Source organism: Rhagoletis pomonella, unplaced genomic scaffold (genome assembly GCF_013731165.1).
Source record: "Rhagoletis pomonella isolate Grant_MI unplaced genomic scaffold, Rhpom_1.0 Rhpom_scaffold_00001, whole genome shotgun sequence".
NCBI lineage: Eukaryota > Metazoa > Arthropoda > Insecta > Diptera > Tephritidae > Rhagoletis > Rhagoletis pomonella.
Window position 1 is genome coordinate 34188852 of NW_023458555.1, and position 7805 is coordinate 34196656.

A 7805-nucleotide genomic window follows, 5' to 3' on the forward strand; every position below is an offset into this window, starting at 1 on the left:
GTTAAACGGTAATTTGTTTTTTATCTTTACTACTCCTTTTTCTCACGAAACCGCAATCGAAAATAAAAACAAAGTTTTCTTCCTTATGTAGGAGAAAACTGCTCTATTATTTATACCCACTAGTTTAACGCCCACTAGTAAAAATGTGCGTCCTTTATATGCATGAAATATGTATGTATGTATGCATATCCTTCGCCACGGAACCACACCACCGTATGACGCGCATCTAAAAATAACCAAATACTAAAGAGAAAGAAAACTAAAATTAATTCAATACACACCCACAAAAAAGGAGGTAAATAAATAAATAAGTGGAACACAAAAGCGATTATAGGCAAGTAAGCGCAGGGAAGAGGAAGAAAATTCAATTGAAAATGTATACTCGTAACTAAGTAAGTTGGCTAAAAATAGCCAATCCTCAGACCAAAGCAGAATGTAATCAGTGCAACAGATACCTACATACTTTCATACATATGCATACTATATATATATATGCACATATACATGAGGGTGTATGTATGAACGTAAATTATCTGCTTATGCCTCAACGGGAGGGGGATATAAAATGATTTTATATATTTTGCAAAAATTTAATTTACCAAAAGGTGTGAATGTGGGAGGAACTGCCAATGATATTAAACAAAACAAGGCACGTATACAATTAGTAATGTTCTAAATATATATTTATAAGAATTAAAAGTGAAAATAAGAGAAGAGCAAACAAAAAACTACTTCAGAGAAAATATGTTTTTGGGTTGGCGAAATCTTATGTGGCAATTATGGCCACTGTCTTTCAACTCACCACAGTCTTTCGAAAGACAAAAGTCTTTTGTAAGCCAATTGTTAATTCTAGCAACTACATAGTATCTTCAAAGCTCTTTTCTCTCTTACGAAAGACTAATCAAAAGATCTGTTAAAGAGAAGGTCCAGCGTTATTTTGCTGGTCTTTAAGCAATAAATAAAAATAAAAATAAAATTAAATTTAAAAATAAATATATTTTTTTAATTAATGACAACTGAAAATTAAAAAAAAATATACAAAATTAAATTAAAAAAGAAACCATTTTAAAAATAAAAATTTCTGGAAATTAAATGACATTAAAAACATATTTTTCTTTTTCGAATAATAAAATCTATAAATTAAATTGAAGAAAAAAAAAATTTAATTAAACTAAACCAAAAAATAAAAAAAACCCCTAAAAATTATAGGACATTAAAAAATATATATTTTTTTTAAACAATTACATAAACTAAAAATTAGAAGCAAATCAAGTCGAAGAAATATATATTTGAAATAATAAAATCTAAAAATTAGAAGAAAATTTAATCAAAAAAGAAAAAACAAATCTTAAAAAAAAGACAAACAAAACTAAAGGAATCAAAAAAATGTATACGTATGTACATATAAACAATAAAATCCAATGATTAAAAGAAAACTAAATATCTAATATTAAATTTAAAAAAAATTCCGCAGCCCGAGGACTCAATTTCAATTTTCAGATTTAATTATTTAAAAAATATATCTATATTTATCCTTTTGCTAAATTTTTTCTATTTTTTATTTTATGTTTCAGATTATATTATTTTAGAAAGAATTTTTATTTATTTAATTTAATTTAATTTGATCTCAAGTTTTAGATTTTATTGTTAAAAAACATATTTTTTATATAACTTAAGGTTAGAAACTTGTTTATTGATTTATTAATTTTTTCCTATGATTTTGTTTTTTTTTTTTTTATTTAATTTTCTTTTAATTTCTAGTTGTTATTGTTTTAAAAAGGAATATATACATATTTTTTTAGTCGAAATAGCAGCTATAATATCTACGCCTTAAATTTGTTACTTCTTCCATTTTTCCTAAAAAAAAAATTCGTGGCTCAGTAATAGCCTCTTTCCACCAAGAGCTTGACTGCAGTTGAGAGTTCAAGTAAGTGCAAATAATGTTAACATTGTGTGATCAGTAAAATTTATTTCTTACTTTTTGTTTGTTTTTTTTTTTTGCTACCGATTGTCTCTACTTAATATGAGCAATTACCTTTTAGGCGTAAAATGCAGTTAAGGCTTGGTGGAAATGAACTACATATGTATAACACTATTGAAATTTTTTTAAATTTCATTTAAGTTTTAGAAAACTTATTGCTTAAAGATATACAGAATAACGCTGAGACGCTCCTCGTCAGCGAATCTTTCAATTAGTCTTTCGAAAGACAGAAAAGGGCTTTCAAGATAGGATAGTACGCTGTAGAAAATAACGATAGAATTCGTATTGGAAATAAAAATTGATTGTTTGCGCTTATATTCTTATTGAGTTATTTTCGCTTACGCTATATTGACTTCACGGTAAGAAATATGCAGGGATGTATGTATATTAAAGTAATTTTGTACAGTTTTTGGGCTTTGTTTACATTTATTTTTTACAATGTATTGAGCTTTAACCGGTTTTCTTTTTAAGTTTTGCATCGTCAGTTTAACCTTGTAGAGAAAAGAAATATTCTGAAATAATTTTTCATGAAAAGTCCAATAACTCATTCAATTTAGCGAACAAGTTCTGTAGTAGTTACATGTGTACATATGTATGTAGGTACATATGCATGTAGTATGTATAAACATACCAAGTCGGACCGTGCCGAAAGTGGTTCATGAGAAATTTGAAGTACATACATTTAATTTCTGTATGAAAATTTATTCAATATCTGCGTGGAAAAGTAATCGCATCCTTATTTTACAATAAGTAAATTTTGAAAGCAACCAAGTCCAGTCCGACTACACCTGTACGTATTTACACCTATGTACATATTTACGTATGTAATATTGTTTTGTTTTATATTTTACCTTTTCTGCCACACCGCACGATCGAACAAAAAGGTCTGTCTTCGCGTGGTTTGAAGGCCTGCCGGCCTTTTCTTTAATCGCCTCTCGCTTTGGCTTCTCTTACGCAATCTTCTCTTCAGCCACCAACGACAGCATGAAAGTTCTGGACGCTCGAAATGAAGTCACGCAAAAATGCGTGCAAAACTGAAGTGAACCACAAGAAACTTTTTATCCTCTTATGGTACAATGCTGCTGTCTTGCTGATTGAAGAATTTGATGAGAAATTCCGCAAAAAAAAAAAGTTGAAATTAATGCGGTTTCTCTGCTGGTCTTCAGATTTTTTTTTTTCAATGAAGTTTAATATTTGGATTTATTTTTGGTAGTTTTTCAAGCACTTCCTAGAATTTTAAATTATTGTAATTTTTTTCTTAATACACTCCTGCACCTTGTCTACAAGTTTAAACTTTTTTCTAGTTTATTTAGAATTTTTCTGAACAAAATTGTAAGCGCTTTTTAATAAAAATTTGTTTACTTAAATTTGTTTACACTTTTTAAAATTAAGTTTTCGATTTCTTTCCCATTCTCAGCTAAAAAAAAAACCACAAAATAAAACAAATTTGTGTTTTCTATTTAATTTATGCGTTTTTCATCTAAATGCCAGTCCAACTATTTACTAAAAGTGTGTCACGCATGTTGAACTCACTTTTTTATTTCTTAAAATTTTTAGCATTTTCTTTTAGGTAGTTTAATTTTCGTTTTACTCTTTTATAGTTTAGCACCTATTGTGTTTGTCTTTGTTATACTACGCACAGACATACAAAGGCATATAAAAAATTGGAAAAAAACATCATATAGAGGTACATATCTAAATACATACAGTCAGCGTCAAAAATATGCACATCATGAGGTTTTGACAATTTTATTTATTTATATTTTCCATACCAAATTTTTCTTATTTTTTTTTATAAAAATATAGTTCGATCAACAGCAAAATACACAAGAATAAATTTTCTAAATTTAATAAAAAAAACTCCAGAAAATGCAGGAAATTTTAATCGAAATTTCCAATTTTTCTAGCGTGGTGAAACTTGCATTTTATCCTAAAAAATGGGCTATAAAACTGCATACTTGAATTTTTTTCTAAAATTACTTAATAAAAAGTTTGAAATTTTTGGGGGATTTTGGTAAACAAAAGAAATATAGCCAAAACTGGCCAATATAAAAATTCTTTCTTAAATTTCTTAAATTTTTTCCATTACTGTATCTACATATGTATATTTTTATAAAAAAAAAAAATAAAAAAAATTTGGTACGGAAAATATAACTAAATAAAGTCGTCCAAACGTTACGGTATGCATATTTTTGACGCTGACTGTACATATGTCCGTAGGTCCGTGCATACACATTAGTATTCAAAATTTGGTTCACTTTTTCCAAATCGAGAGAGCGAATGCTTCTTATAAATAAAAATCAAATTAATGCATTTGTATATATATAGTATACATATATGTGTGTATGTATGTACATATGTTAGAGTATGTATGCTACATTCGTATAATTTATTCGATTACTCGTTTGTGTTAATTGTACAACATTGAAAAAAAAACCCAACTTATAAAAAAATTTATGGCTTATCAAAATTTGTACATTCGATTAGCATTTTACTGCTGCGCTTTGCTCATCTATTTCGTTGGCGGGCATTAGTGTGTATATAGGTATGTGTGTACTTAATTCATATACATTAATTTTTTTAAGCTAGCTTAATCGCTGCTTTACGATCAGCCGATTTTCAATTTATGCACACGCATACAGACACAACGGTTTTTTTTTGTTTTTTTTTATACATTTTTTGTTATTAAATTAGCGCCCGTTTATGATATTAGCAGCTGGCTTCTTGAGCTGGTTTTGTGACTTTACGGATGATGTTGCCTCTTAATTCATACCTACAACCACTCTTTCATTTCAGGCTTTCTTCTTCTTGAATTTTTGTTAACAGTGTTTTCATGTATTGAAAGGTGCGTTTGTACTAAATACAGTACTTTCAACAAGAAAGCAATCGGATTTTTGCTTCAAATAATTCCAGAGGTGCTAGAAAATTTTTTAAATGAACTTAGATCAGGATCGATCCGGTAACGAGTCAAGCGCGTCCAAAGCTTGTTGTTGAACCTGTTATTTTTTGTTTAATTAGATGTTTTTATTTTTTTTTTACATCTTATATTCTTTTAATTTTTTTTGCATTTTATATTTGCTTACTTTTTTAATATCAATATTTCATATTTTTTACCTTTTCGTTTTATGTTTCTAACTTTTTTTATTTTAATATTTTTAGTTTTTCGTTTATTTTTAATTTTCGTCGTTTATAATTTTTTCTTATTAAATTTTATACTGACTTAATTTATTTACTTTTGCACTATTTTATTTTTTATTTATTTCTTTTACCATTTAATTTTTATTTATTTCTATACTATTATATTTTTTATTTATTTTTGATATTTTTTCATTTCCTATTTATTTTTATATATTTTCTTTTTTGTTTTTATATATTTTTTTCTTTTTGATATATATTTTTCCTTATATTTTAGCTTTCATATTTTTTAATTATCTAAGTTTTATATTTTTTGCTTGATTTTTAATTTTTGGTTTTCTTTGATTTTAGTTTTTTTTAAGTGCTTTTTGTTTATTCTCCACCTTTTTTTTATTTTTTATTTCATTTGCATTTATTCATTCATTATTCATTAGTTCAATAAGGCTTTATATCTTTTATAGTACAAATGTCATCATATTACAAATTATGTAGGAACTAACATTAATATGCATTACCAAAAACAAAAAAATAAAGATTTATTAGAGTTGCGCTAAACTTGATACAATATAGTTTCCAGACCGGATAGGCTTACTAAAAATGAGCTTGTCATACAAATATGTATCTCTATATTTTTTAATTTTAATTCTTTGGTTTTAATTTTTTATTTGATATGTATTATTAATTAATAAAATTTTTATTTATTTTCTATTAGTTATGTATAATTTTAATTTTTATCTTTTATCTATTTATATATATTTTGCTTTTATTTTCAATCATCAGAATTATTTTTTAAATCTTTTCATTTCTTTACATTTAATTTTTTGTTTTACTTTTGTTGATTAAATCTACTTTTTATTTCTTTATTTTTCATTTATCTGTTTTACTATTTTTCGTTTTAAACTAATATTTCATTAATACCCATTTCGTATTTATTTAATTTGTTTCATTGTTCTAACAATTTCTGTATTTGATCATTATTTATTATACATATGTTGTTTGGTAATTCTTCTTATTATACTCTCCACTCCTTTATATGTATGTATATTCATTCCTTACTTTTGAATTATTTGATTCAATTAAATTTTTCATAAATAAACTTATTCATACGACTACTCTCTCTTCCCATAAAATTTGCTCTTTGTGAATTCATTTGCTTCACAATTGTTAGGATCAACATCTTTTGTTTACATAAAAATTATACTCATAATGTGCGAAACAACAAACAGTATGAAACATGTGTTCACATTCAGCTGCCGATGACGTCATTGCCGGCCAGCGATGCGAATGCCACATTTCAAAAGCTAGTTCATTCTTTGAATTTAAAATTGATCTTAAATACTTTTAGGCACTTTTTTATTTTCTTACACAGCATCAGCGCTTCCGTTTCCGTCTTGTTTTTCGTTGTATATTTACTTATAAGATTTACATGCTAAGACAATAATTTAATTTAATTTAAATATAATTTATTTTATTATTATTTTTTTTATTTTATGTTTTTAAATCTTTTAAATTTTTTTTTATTGGTTTTAGAGTTTATAAGTTTCATCTTTTATTCTTTTTTGTTCATTTTTCACTTTTGTAATTAAATTTTTTTCTAAATTTATTTTTATTTGTTCCATCATTTAAATTTCTTTGTTTTATATGATTTTATTTTTTCCCGAATTTCGCATTTGGCCTTTTATTTTGGTGTTTTATTTATAAAAAAAAAAAGTGAAAAGCTCTTTTTGTTAAAATTTGCTTCGTTAGCACTTTTAAAGCTCACGCGGCCTCGCACTCACAAGCCAGCCAGCCAAGCTGCCTGACTGAATGAATAAATGAATGAATGGGCGAATGACTGCCTAATTGACTGATATTGAAATGTCTGGCTGTCTTGCCCCGTGAGCCGCCTACACGACCCACAAACACAGTCGATCGAGCTCGAATAAGTACATACTTTTAGAATGTAGGCATTTACACATACAAATGTACCTACATCCATATGTACATATATATGCACGTGTGTAGATATTTCGCTATTGTTGTGAAATTATTCCAGTTCACGTTGCTCTTAAGGCACCCCTACATTTAGCTTTCGCCGCGCTTCGACAGCTGACTGTGGAGCTGTGCACGTATGTAGTCAAAATTTTGGCGACGCTAACGCCCAGTACAAAGCCGAAAAATGGCCTACCCTCAATATTTTGCGTGCGTCGATGGTCAGCTGTTCCAAATAATTAAATTTATTTGAAATATTTTTTCCTTATTAATCGAATGCGAGCGAGAAATATCGGTTTTATAATGTATTCATTCATCTGCCGTTTGTATGTTAATTTAGTGGCCAAAGCATTCGCTGCCAATCGTGTATTGTAATAACCACTGGTATTACTCGCCCTGCTGTCAAAACGAGGCGAAAGCGAACGCAACGCGAAAGTTCTTTGTATGTATGTACATTAGAGTGGTACAAAAACAATAAAGTCGGAATTTTAATGCCGCCACCACCTAGGAATGTTCTGAATCGAACAAATCAAAATATATTTAGGGAGTGCTCACAGCGCTCAAAATTTTCCTCGTATTTTATATGGGGAGACCTCCAACAATAAATCCAATTGTTTATTTAACCATTTTTTAATATTTAAGATTTTTTATTGGTCCCCCGCATTGTATTTTCTGGCGGTTTTGGAGGACGTATAAATAATAGATACCATGAAAAAAA

At 27.5% G+C, this 7805-nt stretch overlaps 1 protein-coding gene across 2 annotated transcripts in view; it reads right to left on the minus strand.

Annotated features, from left to right (window-relative positions):
• LOC118743176 (protein CREBRF homolog) overlaps positions 1–7805 on the minus strand; it is a 66877-nt gene that overhangs the window by 57366 nt on the left and 1706 nt on the right. For both annotated transcript variants that reach the window (XM_036475727.1, XM_036475718.1), the window contains one exon: positions 2833–3209. The gene's annotated coding sequence lies outside the window, so the exon portion shown is untranslated. Of the gene's footprint in view, positions 1–2832; positions 3210–7805 lie in introns of those variants that run through there.